The 15,421-nt window shown below is 49.1% G+C and overlaps 1 protein-coding gene across 4 annotated transcripts in view; it reads left to right on the forward strand.

Annotated features, from left to right (window-relative positions):
• Nucleotides 1-294: 294 nt before the first annotated feature.
• RALGAPB (Ral GTPase activating protein non-catalytic subunit beta) overlaps nucleotides 295-15,421 on the forward strand; it is a 185,213-nt gene continuing 170,086 nt past the window's right edge. For all 4 annotated transcript variants that reach the window (XM_082271891.1, XM_082271892.1, XM_082271893.1 and 1 more), the window contains exon 1: nucleotides 295-517. The gene's annotated coding sequence lies outside the window, so the exon portion shown is untranslated. The remainder of the gene's footprint in view (nucleotides 518-15,421) is intronic.

Below are 15,421 nucleotides of genomic sequence, written 5' to 3' on the forward strand. Positions count from 1 at the left end.
AAAGTCCCCGGTAGGCAAGTGGTTAAAGTGTTACATAGCTATACCTGCAGAAGCCAGCCTAAAGTGATCTAGCAGGACTAAATTTTCTGACTGAAGTTCCACTTTAAGAGCAGACATATGTTATCAAGGAGCCAGTCAGTCTGCACCCTGGAAACGAGGAATGGAACTCTCTGCTCACTGTCCATGTGTCTGCGCATGCGCAGCTTTCCCGGACCTGTCAGTGTCAACAAGCCGCGTTCCAAGCCTCTCTATGGAAACCAGGCGACACCGCCCTCTTCCTGGAGCCGTCGCGACATCCCTATTGGCCTTTCCGACCCGTGAGGCTGTTGCTGACCAATAGCTGATGCGGCTGGCCGACGTCACGTGACCGGAGCGGGAGGCCGGACATCTTGCGGCGGCTGTGGATGGTCCGCCCTGCGGGTTGCGGAAGCGGTGACCCGGCCGGGCTTGTCCGAGCGCTGGAAGGGTCGGTGCAGCGGATGTAGGGCGAGGAGAGCCGCCGCCTGTACTGGATAAGGTGAGTAGGGGGATGGGGGCTTCCTGTGTCACTTCTGTGTCTCCTCACTGGGGGGAGGGGAGATATGAGACAGCCTTAGGGGTGTGTACTTGTGTGAGGGACTAGCAGTCCCAGCCTGCCCTGAGGACACACTTCTCAGCTGGGAACCATGGAGGACTGTAGGTGGCAGCAAGGCTCCCCCATACACTATACAATCTGATTGTACCATCTCTTCGAGGGCCACATTCACAATGGGTGTAGTAGAACGCGCGTTCCTGTACGCCTTTTTTTGCATGACGTGCATGCAGAAACGGGCAACAAACGCGCCAAAGAAGCTCCTGACACGCGTTTGGGTGATGAGTGTCTCACGCGTTTTTTTGCAGCGCGTTTATCATTTGAGGTCACAGATCTGCCAGTAGTAGTAGTGGAGGGGTCACAGATCTGCCAGTAGTAGTGGAGGGGTCACAGATCTGCCAGTAGTAGTGGAGGGGTCACAGATCTGCCAGTAGTAGTGGAGGGGTCACAGATCTGCCAGTAGTAGTGGAGGGGTCACAGATCTTCCAGTAGTAGTGGAGAGGTCACAGATCTTCCAGTAGTAGTGGAGGGGTCACAGATCTTCCAGTAGTAGTGGAGAGGTCACAGATCTACCAGTAGTAGTAAAGGGAGTCACAGATCTGCCAGTAGTAGTAGTGGAGGGGTCACAGATCTGCCAGTAGTAGTGGAGAGGTCACAGATCTGCCAGTAGTAGTGGAGGGGTCACAGATCTGCCAGTAGTAGTGGAGGGGTCACAGATCTGCCAGTAGTAGTAAAGGGAGTCACAGATCTGCCAGTAGTAGTAGTGGAGGGGTCACAGATCTGCCAGTAGTAGTAGTGGAGGGGTCACAGATCTGCCAGTAGTAGTAGTGGAGAGGTCACAGATCTGCCAGTAGTAGTGGAGGGGTCACAGATCTACCAGTAGTAGTGGAGGGGGTCACAGACCTGCCAGTAGTAGTAGTGGAGGGGTCACAGACCTGCCAGTAGTAGTGGAGGGGTCACAGATCTGCCAGTAGTAGTAGTGGAGGGGTCACAGATCTGCCAGTAGTAGTAGTGGAGGGGTCACAGATCTGCCAGTAGTAGTAGTGGAGGGGTCACAGATCTGCCAGTAGTAGTAGTGGAGGGGTCACAGATCTGCCAGTAGTAGTGGAGGGGTCACAGATCTGCCAGTAGTAGTAGTGGAGGGGTCACAGATCTGCCAGTAGTAGTAGTGGAGGGGTCACAGATCTGCCAGTAGTAGTGGAGGGGTCACAGATCTGCCAGTAGTAGTGGAGGGGTCACAGATCTGCCAGTAGTAGTGGAGGGGTCACAGATCTGCCAGTAGTAGTAGTGGAGGGGTCACAGATCTACCAGTAGTAGTGGAGGGGGTCACAGACCTGCCAGTAGTAGTAGTGGAGGGGTCACAGATCTGCCAGTAGTAGTAGTGGAGAGGTCACAGATCTGCCAGTAGTAGTGGAGAGGTCACAGATCTTCCAGTAGTAGTGGAGGGGTCACAGATCTGCCAGTAGTAGTAGTGGAGGGGTCACAGATCTGCCAGTAGTAGTGGAGGGGGTCACAGATCTGCCAGTAGTAATTGAGGGGTCACAGATCTGCCAGTAGTAGTGGAGGGGTCACAGATCTGCCAGTAGTAGTGGAGGGGTCACAGATCTGCCAGTAGTAGTGGAGGGGTCACAGATCTGCCAGTAGTAGTGGAGGGGTCACAGATCTGCCAGTAGTAGTAAAGGGAGTCACAGATCTGCCAGTAGTAGTAGTGGAGGGGTCACAGATCTGCCAGTAGTAGTAGTGGAGGGGTCACAGATCTGCCAGTAGTAGTAGTGGAGGGGTCACAGATCTGCCAGTAGTAGTAGTGGAGGGGTCACAGATCTGCCAGTAGTAGTAGTGGAGGGGTCACAGATCTGCCAGTAGTAGTAGTGGAGGGGTCACAGATCTGCCAGTAGTAGTAGTGGAGGGGTCACAGATCTTCCAGTAGTAGAGGAGGGGTCACAGATCTGCCAGTAGTAGTGGAGGGGTCACAGATCTGCCAGTAGTAGTGGAGGGGTCACAGATCTGCCAGTAGTAGTGGAGGGGTCACAGATCTGCCAGTAGTAATGGAGGGGTCACAGATCTGCCAGTAGTAGTGGAGAGGTCACAGATCTTCCAGTAGTAGTGGAGAGGTCACAGATCTTCCAGTAGTAGTGGAGGGGTCACAGATCTGCCAGTAGTAGTGGAGGGGTCACAGATCTGCCAGTAGTAGTAGTGGAGGGGTCACAGATCTGCCAGTAGTAGTGGAGGGGTCACAGATCTGCCAGTAGTAGTAGTGGAGGGGTCACAGATCTGCCAGTAGTAGTAGTGGAGGGGTCACAGATCTTCCAGTAGTAGTGGAGGGGTCACAGATCTGCCAGTAGTAGTGGAGGGGTCACAGATCTGCCAGTAGTAGTGGAGGGGTCACAGATCTACCAGTAGTAGTGGAGGGGTCACAGATCTACCAGTAGTAGTGGAGGGGTCACAGATCTACCAGTAGTAGTGGAGGGGGTCACAGACCTGCCAGTAGTAGTAGTGGAGGGGTCACAGACCTGCCAGTAGTAGTGGAGGGGGTCACAGATCTGCCAGTAGTAGTAGTGGAGGGGTCACAGATCTGCCAGTAGTAGTAGTGGAGGGGTCACAGATCTGCCAGTAGTAGTAGTGGAGGGGTCACAGATCTGCCAGTAGTAGTGGAGAGGTCACAGATCTTCCAGTAGTAGTGGAGGGGTCACAGATCTGCCAGTAGTAGTAGTGGAGGGGGTCACAGATCTGCCAGTAGTAGTAGTGGAGGGGTCACAGATCTGCCAGTAGTAGTGGAGGGGTCACAGATCTACCAGTAGTAGTGGAGGGGTCACAGATCTGCCAGTAGTAGTGGAGAGGTCACAGACCTGCCAGTAGTAGTGGAGGGGTCACAGATCTGCCAGTAGTAGTAGTGGAGGGGTCACAGATCTGCCAGTAGTAGTAGTGGAGGGGTCACAGATCTGCCAGTAGTAGTAGTGGAGGGGTCACAGATCTGCCAGTAGTAGTGGAGGGGTCACAGACCTGCCAGTAGTAGTGGAGAGGTCACAGACCTGCCAGTAGTAGTGGAGGGGTCACAGATCTGCCAGTAGTAGTAGTGGAGGGGTCACAGATCTGCCAGTAGTAGTAGTGGAGGGGTCACAGATCTGCCAGTAGTAGTAGTGGAGGGGTCACAGATCTGCCAGTAGTAGTAGTGGAGGGGTCACAGATCTGCCAGTAGTAGTGGAGGGGTCACAGATCTGCCAGTAGTAGTAGTGGAGGGGGTCACAGATCTGCCAGTAGTAGTGGAGGGGTCACAGATCTGCCAGTAGTAGTGGAGAGGTCACAGATCTTCCAGTAGTAGTGGAGGGGTCACAGATCTGCCAGTAGTAGTAGTGGAGGGGTCACAGATCTGCCAGTAGTAGTGGAGGGGTCACAGATCTGCCAGTAGTAGTGGAGGGGTCACAGATCTGCCAGTAGTAGAGGAGGGGTCACAGATCTGCCAGTAGTAGTAGTGGAGGGTTCACAGATCTGCCAGTAGTAGTGGAGGGGTCACAGATCTGCCAGTAGTAGTGGAGGGGTCACAGATCTGCCAGTAGTAGAGGAGGGGTCACAGATCTGCCAGTAGTAGAGGAGGGGTCACAGATCTGCCAGTAGTAGTAAAGGGAGTCACATATCTGCCAGTAGTAGTAAAGGGAGTCACATATCTGCCAGTAGTAGTAAAGGGAGTCACATATCTGCCAGTAGTAGTGGAGGGGTCACAGATCTGCCAGTAGTAGTGGAGGGGTCACAGATCTACCAGTAGTAGTGGAGGGGTCACAGATCTGCCAGTAGTAGTGGAGGGGTCACAGATCTACCAGTAGTAGTAAAGGGAGTCGCATATCTGCCAGTAGTATTGGAGGAGTCACTATATAACTAGATGGATTGTTTAGGTTTCTCCTTATATTAAAGTTCTGGTAACAATTGTCCAGTCAGATTGCAGTGTGTGTAGCGGCTGTAGCCTCTCGAAGGCTAGGCTCACACCGGTGGCAAAGGAGCGGTAAAAGCAAGAAAGTAAGAGAATTATTCAAACAGCACACTAGGTGCTGCATGACTGTCACAGTGTGCCACAAGGCTTTTGGGTACCGATTTTGTTATTGCTAAACTGTGTTATAGTCTATCATTCAGTACAGCTATAAATTAACAAAGTTGGCACCCAAAAGCCATGTAGCACACTGTGACAGAGTCATGCAGCAGCTAGTGCGCTGTGTGACTGAAAATCCTAATGCTAATCATCATAAGGCACTTTGAGGATTCTACAGTACGGTACTTAAGACATTACTATATGCAATTATAGTCCCTACTCACTGTGTGCTGCCAGTGCCATGCTACCCGCCGCCATCGGGATTCGTTTTAAATCTCCCACTCCCTGTGAGTCACCTCACAGTCCAGTCGCCTGAGCAATAGAGTGCATGACAGATCACTCCGCCGCTAGAGAGCAGCTATCCAGAACTTCCTGAACATGTGGCGCCGATAATGTGCATGCGCCCGAAACAGAAGAAAAAGTCCCTGCATTGTTCCCATCTCCTGGACATCTCTCTTGAAGGTACCTTGAAAATATTATACTCGGCGTATAAGATGACCCCCGACTTTTGAGAAGATTTTCCTGGGGTAAAAAGTCGTCTTATACGCCGGAAAATACGGTATGTGAACTCTCAGGATGTTGTTAAGCAGCGAGCTCCTAAACACTGAGCTCAGAGCTACTTCATCAGGGAAGAGAGCGCATGTGAGGGGATTTGAATCGGAGAAAGAGCTCACACCTGTGATAGTGAAGATGAACACCTAGGCTTCTCCTAGCAACTTCTGGGAGTTTCCCAGTCAGGCTTCATGAGGTATGTTCCAAAAAACTCCTGCGCTCGAGTGGTGTGCGGAATGGTAAATGATCTAGGGCATGGGTGTCCAACCTTTTGGCTTCTCTGGGCCACATTGAGTGTAGAGAAATTTTCTCGGGCCGCATATAAAATATATACTATAGTTAAGGTATATAAGTAATAAAACGTTGCAGCGCGCTGCTGCGCCCCCCCTCCCCAGCACTAATTTAACACATCTAGTGGATGATCCCCTCCGAGGCAGCCTCTGCCTACAGTTAGTTGGAAGCCGCTGTGGCCGTGCCCCCGACTCGACTTCCTTCCTCCCCAGCAAAAAAATAAATAAATTGTCGGGGGGCAGTGGGCCGCATTGCTCTGCGGTTCCGGGCCGCAGGTTGGACATGCCTGATCTAGGTGTTTTTTTTAGGCACAAATGGAGTGGTCTTGCTGCCCTCCTCAGGACCAAGGGTATCCAAAAAGCACTACAAGAAAACAAGAGAAGGGCGCACCGACCTTGTGCATTGCCACTAAAATAGTTTATTAAAATCAAAGATGGTAGCGTACAATATACTCACAAACATAGAATATGTACAAGCATGTAGGAAATAGGGACTGCTCACTTCTCTACTGCTGGATAGCGTGATGGCGTCCTCACAACCTTGTATGGCTTACGTGTTTCGAGGGAGGACCCGCTTCCTCAGAGCCAAAGTTGCCACTCATGAGGTATGTAAATGGCCTACACCTATAGCAAGGGTATTATTCATCTTTAGTCACAGCTTGTTTTCCTCTACAGACGTTGCTTATCTGCATTGCTAGCTTTTTTGTAGAGGTAAACTTTGCCTTTTATTTGTTCAGAATATCTAATGGCAGATATCAGTGGACATATCCGCTGCCATCCGATCCTGTCCACCAAAAACAGATGGAAGGTGGTCCTGTTCTACATCGGTTTGGCAGTTCCCCATAAAGTACTGAGCTATGCAGAGTGAACACCGGTACCTGTCATTCATCTGCTCAATGGGAATTGGGGGAGAGATCCCCTGCTGAGCATGCAGATTTCACTTAAAGCAGAGTTCCGGGCACAGAAAAATTTTTTCAGTGAACATACCCCCGGGACAGTCAGGGCTAGTACATTCCACAATAGTTAGCCTCTGATCTGTCCCGGTTCGCACTTACCTGCAAGAAGAAATACTCACTTATAAAATTTCTTCCAGAGCGTTGCCATCTCTCTTGTGGGCAGCTGAAGCCGGCGCGGTCCTCTTCTGCGTCTTCTTCCGCGTCTTCTTCTCCCAGAATGGGCCTGCACCGGCCCCTCTCGTCACTTCCGGTGCAGCGCCGCATTCCTCCACAGCTTCTGGGCATGCCCAGAAGCTGTTTAGCAGGGAATGCGGCGTCGCCCCGGAAGTGACGAGCGGGGCCGGTGCCGTCGCATTGATTCCTGGGAGCGATGACGTTCAGCTCCCAGGAATCATTGCAAGCCAGGAAGTGACGGCGGAGCCGCGGCGCAGAGGGAGGAAGTGAAGAATAGGCGAGTATATTCGATCTACAATTACAAGGTGAGTACAAAAAAAAAACTATCCAATTCTGTTTCAGGTGAAGGAGAGCAAGCGGACGGGCACAAAAAAAAAAGATTGATTTTGTGCCCGGAACTCCGCTTTAAGTGGGGTACACACTATAAGAAAATCGGGCGAAAAATTGTCCGATTTTCTTTGTTGTTTCACAGGAAATCAGAAACGATGAAAGAATTTTCTTACGGAAATTTGCAAAGGCTTTTTTTGTTGTTTGTTTCTGATCATGCGCACTTTCCTTTCTGATTTTTCTTGTACGAAAATGGTACACATTTAACGAAAATCGTTCGTTTTTTCCCGTATGAGAAACGTTTTGGTTTGTCCCTTTGAGAATTTTTTTACAAAATTTCTGAATCGTCTGTAGAAAGTTCTGGACACACTATACGAAAATCATAAAAAAAAATTATTTGGATGAAAATGTTTGGTCAATTTTCTTATAGTGTGTACGAGCCTTTAAGTCCCCTTCGGACCCTTTTACACTGCCCGAGGATTGTAACGGACTGAAAACTGAGCTAGAGGAACGGAAGAAGAATTTTGCAGGTTTTGGCTAGTTATGGATGTTAAGCACTCTATGGGCCATGTGTGTGTTTTTTTTTTTTTTTAATGTGTGATCTGTCAGCAATATCCTGCATAGATATCAGTATTTCAATATACCCCTGTGCATTGGTCTTAGGCTGGCCATACAAGGGTCGAATTTCAAAAGAATATTTTTTCGATAATCTAAAATTTTCACGTGTTTTGGTGCCACCATTGATTTCGAAATTCGACCAACCAAGCCTTCAATTCCACCTCTTATTGCTATAGAAAAGAAGTTTAATGGCTGGGAATCTTCTTTTCTTTCTGGGAATCTTCTTCTTTTCTTTCTGGGAATCTTCTTTTCTTGAACTCGTGCACATTTCTCTTTCAATTATATTTCTCACACGATTCTCCCATCGTTGATTAGAAAATCATTCGTTTTTCAAAAAATTTCCAACATGCCTGATCACTCAAATTCGATGACCGCACGAAAATTGCATGTTGCTGCTGCCAACTAATGGTGCGAAATTTGAACAATAATTCTCAGATAAGATTTTTGAAAGAAAATTATTTCGAAATTCGTCCCATAGATGGCCAGCCTAAAAGAATAAGTTAATTAAAAAAAAAAAAATAGATGCACATTTTTTTTTTTTTTTTGTTGCAGGAGCCTGAAAAGCATTGCACCACCAATCAGCTGATTGCTGATGCCATGCAGGTCTCCTTCACACTTTCAGTGTATCGGCTTACCCATACATCTCTTACGGGTAAGCCGATACTCCCTGACCGTAAGACTCAATGAACTACCAAAGCGTTGTGGTAGTTCGAGAACTACAAGCCGACAGCCGCAAAGGATGTCAGAGCTTGTAGTTCATTCACACAGGAGTGCTGATTTCAACAAGTGAACTTCTCCCCCTACTATTGTCCCGGGGGGGGGGGGGGGCAGCGAGAGTCATGTGTATTCTTCCTTGAATCTCTGTGTGCTTTGTGTATTTCTTCCAGATCTGTGCAGTAATCCAGTGTGAAATTTTGCCTCTGCAGGAGTTTACTGTATTAAAGACCGGTCACTGCTGCTCTCTTTTCTTATGCAGGGTGACTGGTCTAGTCTCTGTCCCTCCAGTAGTTTTCTTCAGGCAGCCTGTAGTGCAGGGAGGGATATGCAAACTGTGGTCCTCCCAGATGTTGCAGAACTACAAGTCCCGTGAGGCATAGCAAGACTTGACAGCCACAAGCATGACACCGATGAGCGGAGGCATGATGGGACTTGTAGTTTTGCAACAGCTGGAGGGCCGTAGTTTGAGGTTCCCTGCTGTACTGGGTAGAACCTGCTGGAACGCACACGACCTGGGAGTCCCAGCGTACCCCTTGGCCATCAGCACCCTCATCCTGGGTGGAGAGGTAGCTTGTTCGGAGTGGCGCCCACCTGATGCCGTGGTATGGTGAGAAAGTGCCCCCCCCCCATTTCTCTGGTGGTCTCGGGGTGGACGTGGCCCCCCTGCCTGGGAGGGATGGACCCTCGGGTATCCCTCCGTTCCCCTGGCCTCTCAGTGATACCAGGCCTTAGGCCTGCCTCCCCACATGCAGGTTCCTACCTCTGGGGGGCAGATGTATTGCGGCCGCTGCGGCGGTTCTGCAGGGGGCAGAGTTTTGTCCTGGTGGGGTCTCCTCCTGGGGACCACCCTGTGGGGTCCTGGAGACCGCATGGCGCGTCATGGGGGCCGCCATTTTGCTGTAGTTTCTTGCTCTGCATCAATGTAAAAGTTTCTCATTGGAATGCATGGAGGGCCTTGTTTTAGTAGTTCCCCATAGGAATACATGGGGCGGCCATTTTCTTGGAGTCTACAATCGCTGGACGGCAAGGGAGAAGCTAGGGTGGCTCTAGGCATGACCCAGGTTTTTTCTGTTCCTGTGGCAGATCGTTTCTCATCTCTGCACAGAACGTTCCTGTAGCCTCCAGACCATTTTGGTGGTATGTTCCTGGGGTCCCTGTAGGTACTCCTCACTCACCCTGCTGCACGCTGTGTTAGGGCTGGGACTTGTGGTACCGCTGGTGCAGCGGTGCGGATCGTGTTTTTTTTTTTTTTTTAAACTTTTCTTAAAGTGACACTTTTTTTGTATTAAGTGATTATTGAGTCCCAGGACCAAATCTCACATACAGACCCCCTCCATGTGGTTGCGGGACCCTCCGGGTCATAGCCCTGGTCTGCTTTTGCAACAGTTTTGGAAAACCTGGTGTCAAAAGTGGATTTCGTTTTAATAAATGCCACTAGCAGAATGTGCCCTATGCCTTCCCCTGCCTCTCTAGTATCCTCAGATTCTGAGGTATATATGGCCGCCGCAGATGCATACCATCCCTTCTGCATGTATCTGTGTCTTTGTATTCTGATGGCGGGGCGGATATAGCCTCGTCAGCTGCCGCGTGGGAAAGCCTGCTGGTGGAGGCACTTATTGTGTCGTGCGGGAAACTTTAAAAATAGTGGATGGTTCTACAGCGTCAGGAGCGCAGGTGTCCTTTGGCACCCGCAAATCCCAGAAGTCGGGCAAGGTTTTTCCCTGTCCGGAACTTTTTGACAACATTGGGGGTGCATCAAACAAAATGTTAGTGGTGCCTAAGCATTTTAAAATGTGCTACCCCTTTGCAGATGCGGTTTCCACTAGGTGGACCGTGCCACCAAAGGTGTTTCATCCAGTATCCAGACTAAACAAGTCTACTGCGGTCCCGGTGAAGAGTTCCGGGTATTTACCGACCCAGTGAATAGACGGATTTAGTCTCTGTCCCGCCATTTGCATGTGTTAGCGGGCTCAATACTAAAACCGGTCTTTGTGATCACTCTGGTGTCACAGACCATCACAGAATGGGCAAAGTTGTTGAAAGGTGACTTGGAAACGGAGCAGCTTTCACCGGGCCTTTTGTATATATGTGATGCATCGCTGGATGCAGCTTCACTGGTAGCCAGAGTGCCTGCGGTGGGGATTGCTATTAGACCCATGGTGTGGCTAAAAAAAGCTGGTCTGCGGACCAGGCTTCCAAAAAAGCTCTTTCTGACCTTCCCTTTATGGGGGACAGGTTGTTTGGTTCCTCCCTGGATGAGGTGATCAAAGGCCTTACGGTTGGGAAGAGTACTCTTCTACCCCAATTCACTAGACGGGGGGGGGGGGGGGGGCCTTCATTTACTGCTCATAGGCGGCCCTTTCGTACCTCCGGGTCGCAGGAGAATGGAGCTAAGCCATTCAGGTCTTCTGGGGGTTCAAAGGATACATGGTTGGATAAGCCAATCTGGATCTGCGGACAAATCCTCGTCTGCATGAATGGACGCCCTCACCCATTTCTGGGTTGGGGGAAAAACTTTGCTTCTTTCCAGAACCATGGACGTCCTTGATTCAGGACAAATGGGTCCACGAACTGATCCGAAGATCGAATTCCGGTCTCCACCGTCAGACAGGTTCTTCCCGTCCAATCTACGCCTATCTCCGGACCAGTTAGGGGATCTACGAGAGGTGGTACAAGATCTGCTGTTGCAAGGGGTGATTGTGCCGGTTCTTTCTCGGGAACGCTTTCAGGGGTTCTATTCAATCCTGTTCACTGTGCCCAGGAAAGAAGGCAAAGTACTTCCAATCCTGGACCTCAAGGCTCTGAACCAATTTGTGCGGGTACAGAAGTTTAGAATGGAGTCTGTTCGCACGGTAGTGGCGTCTCTACACCAAGGAGACTTTTTGGCTTCCATAGATATCAAGGACGTATATCTACACATCCCTATTTACGCTGGACACCAGCGTTTTCTTCGCTTCGCTGTAGGAGAAGAGCATTATCAATTTGTGGCGTTACCCTTTGGTCTCGCCTCCGCCCCCAGGGTCTTCACCAAAGTGTTGGCTCCGGTGTTGGCATTACTGTGACAACGGGAGATTACGGTACTGGGGTTCCTGGAATATCTCCTCTTAAGAGCAGACTCGCATTCAGCCCTGTTGGGTGACTTGACAATTACTGTACGGACTCTGCGAGAGTTCGGTTGGAACATCGATTTTAAAAAATCTGCCCTGGCACCATCCTTAAGACTAGATTATTTGGGCCTGACTTTGGAGTCTGCTTCGGCAAGGATTTTTTTTCCCCCAGACAAGCTGCAAAAGTTGCAGGGGGCGATTCAGTTGCTGTTAGCCAGCAATCTGTCCTCTCTGCGAACTTGCATGCAGGCCTTGGGTCTGATGGTGTTAACCTTCGAGGTGGTTCCGTTTGCTCAGTTCCACACGAGACCCTTACAAAGGGAGATTCTTGTCAAATGGAACAAAGTCCTTGGACACTATGATTCGGTTGAGTCGCAACACAAGGACTGCTCTATTATGGTGGCTTCACTCGTCAGGGCAAGTCCTTCCTCCCACTGAGTTGGACTGTGGTAACCACAGATGCCAGCCTGTCCAGCTGGGGAGGAGTGCTGGGGAAGCTCTGTGTCCAGGGGTCCTGGACAGTTGAAGAGTTCAAACTTCCGATCAATATTCTGGATAAAGCTTTGCCTGAGTCACTAGACAAATCGTTTACAGGGGATTCAATCGGACAATGCCATGGCCGTGACTTCACATCAACCATCAAGGGGGCACCAAGGGTGTCTTGGCAGCCTGGTAGGTGGCCAAGATCCTGAAATGGGCAGAAAAGTTTGTTCCAGCCCTTTTTGCAGTGCACACCCCAGGGGTGGAAAACTGGCAGGCGGATTACCATCAGGTGTTGGATCAGGGGAGTGGTCCCTGCACCCAGAGGCGTTTCACCTCCTGTATGTCCGCTGGGGGACACCCGATGTTGACCTGTTTGCTTCTCGACTCAACAAGAAGGTTCAAAGGTTTGTAGCCAGGTCGAGGGATTCCTCTGGTCTACGCCACAGACTCACTGGTGGCTCCTTGGGGTCAGTATCGGCTGATCTATGCGTTCCCTGCACTGAAACTCCTACCAAGGCTTCTGCGAAGAATAGAGGTGGAAGGGATTCTGGTGGCCCCAGACTGGCCTCGCCGGTCTTGGTACGCAGATCTGGTAAGATGGGTCGCCGATGCTCCTTGGAGACTTCCTCTCAGGGAAGATCTGTCTCAAGGACTGATCTTCTAACCTGCTTTACAGTCGCTGGCTTTAACAGCGTGGCTGTTGAAAGCCAGGGATTGAAGGGTAGAGGTCTTTCTGTTTCTGTGATTCCTACACTGTTGAAGGCCAGAAAGCCTACTTCCAGGAAGATCTATCATTGTACGTGGAAATCGTACATCTCATGGTGTGAATCGCTGTAGATGCATCCTCGCCTATTTTCGGTGGCTAGGATTGTGACCTTTCTTTAAAAAGGGGTTAAACAGCGGTTGGCTTTGGGCACTATCAAAGGCCAAGTGTCGGCTTTGGCTGTATTTTTCCAACGCCCTTTAGCTACGCATTCCTTGTTTCGCACTTTTATACAAGGGGTTCGCCATATGGCTCCTCCGAGGCGATCCCCGCTACCTCCGTGGGATCTTAATTTGGTATTGTCTGTTCTTCAAAAACCTAATTTTGAGAACATTAGGGAGATTCCTCTGCTTACACTGTCTCAGAAGGTTGCCTTTTTGGTGGCTATTACTTCTGCCCGCAGAGTATCTGAATTGGCGGCGCTGTCCTGCTGTTCACCTTATCTGGTGGTCCACAGAGATAAAGTGGTACTTAGACCTTATTAGTCTTTTCTTCCTAAGGTGGTTTCTGATTTTCATCTGAATGAAGACATTGTACTGCCTTCACTCTGTCCTAAGCCCAAGCATCCCAAGGAAATTGCTTTGCATTCTTTGGATGTGGTTCGGGCAATTAGAGTTTATCTGGCTGCTACTGAATCTTTCAGGAAATCAGACTTTGTCCTCACCAAAGGACCTTGAAAGGGATTTACTGTGTCTGCTGTGTCCATATCCAGATGGCTCAGGCAGACGGTGGTACAGGCTTATTCACTGAAGGGTCACATTCCACATTTCCCTGTGAAGGCGCATTCTACTAGGGCGACAAGTGCCTCTTGGGCTTTTCGCCATCAGGCGTCAGTGATGCAAGTTTGCAAGGCAGCAACTTGGTCGTCTGTGCGCACGTTCACAAAATCCTACAAGGTAGATGTGTTGGCATCATCGGATGCCTTTTCTGGCCGCAAGGTTTTGCAGGCTGCTTTCTAAAAGAGGAAAGTTTCTCTTTGAGGGTGTATGTTGTTTATAGGTGAGCTCCAGTTGTTCCTGGTTGAGCTTCATGTTACCTGGTTGGCTAAGTTTAGCCTTTGGGGAATTATGTTCTTTCTTGCGTTTTTTTTTTTTTTTTTTTTTCACCCCCTCATGCAAATGCTGCTTTGGGATGTCCCAATGGTCAAGAAGAATATGGAGCTGCGTCTGTTAATGAACGATAGAGAAAACTGGATTTTTGACTTACCGTAAAATCCTTTTCTCTGAAGTTCATTGACAGACGCAGCACCTGCTTATGAGTGGGTTAGGGTTTTTTCTTATAAACTGAAGGCTATAGCAGAGTGTGTGGGGTTATGCCTGCAGGCACTGCCATATAGGGGTGGTAAAGCTTTTTCCTGCCTAGTGTCCTACTCCTGTAGGGGGCGTCATAACCCAATGGTCAGAAAGAATATGGAGCTGCATCTGTCAATGAACTTCAGAGAAAAGGATTTTAGGGTAAGTCAAAAATCCATTTTTTTTGTGCCCAGTGTGTGTGTATAGTACAAATACTCTTCCATTTAATCCTCTACTTCTACTTCTTGTTTAGTGTAGAGCTGGGAGTATCTTATTGGCAGCACTTCAAATTACATTGTTGCTGTTTGCATTGCCTTAAGCTGTCCATGCACTATTCAGTTTGATTGTACAGTATAATGGAACAGCCAGCACACACTGTCTACTGAACTAATGCTTATTAATTGCATAGCAAGATAAAAAAAATGTCATCCATATTTACCAGTTTCGGCCAATCATTTTTATGCATTTTTCATGCATTCTAGTTGCAGTCTATGGGGCCAAAAACATGCATTGCTTCACCAAAAAAAAAAAACACAAATGAGAAAAGCGCGGGTATAAAGGGGCCCCATAGAAATGAATGGTAATCCTTTTGTCATGCAACTTTGCGCATAGACCAACGCACATTAAATTGCAGCAGTGTGACCAGGTATTTAAGATGGCCTTACATTGATCTAAATTCTGCTGATTTAAAAGGGACAGGCCAAATTTGATCAGTGTGGCAGTCCTTGCTTGACACAAGTCGATCATTTGACTTCTGTTAAAAGAATTTCTTGATCTGTGGCCACAGCCACTGATCATATGTATTCTGATCGAAATGGAGCCACTGTCAGAATTCAATGTCCCGGTCAGAGGGATTCCTGCATCCACCTCATTTGTGTGGATGGAGAAGTCGGTTTGTTTTTACTGACAAAAAAAAAAAAAAGTATAGCCAGCTTTAGTAGTGAGGCTGAAATCCATCAGTGTGGTCACCTTTCTTCTCTAGCTTTGCCATTGATTGAGATCAGTGACATGCACATGTTGGAGCGTGTTGGCTGTTTGTTTCATTTTTTTAAAGAGCATCCATTTCACTAACAATCATCTCATGAGATTACCTAATGTATTGTATGTATGTTATGTATGTTATGTATCTATAAAAGCTTTCCTTGTGTGGAAATCCAGTCGTTTTGAGTAGGGATCAACTAGGGCTGGGCGATAAATCGATTTATCGATTTTTTTTTTTTGGTTTGAAACGTTTTTTTTTTTTTTGTTAAACTCGAGTTTTTTTGTACAATACTAGCCACCGAACTCCCCACCGCCGCGCCTGGATGTGACGTCAGCTGTGGGGCGGTGCATCTGTACAGGCCGGGGCTGCTGCGCGCTGTGATAGGTACAGTCTACCCGGCCTGGATGTGACGTCAGCTGCGGGGCGGGCGGTGCGTCTGTACAGGCCGGGGCTGCGGCGCGCTGTGATAGCCTATCGGTATTCAGAGCTGAGTGAGGCTGGGAGTCATTCA

Source organism: Pelophylax lessonae (assembly GCF_965119305.1).
Source record: "Pelophylax lessonae genome assembly, chromosome: 11".
Lineage (NCBI taxonomy): Eukaryota > Metazoa > Chordata > Amphibia > Anura > Ranidae > Pelophylax > Pelophylax lessonae.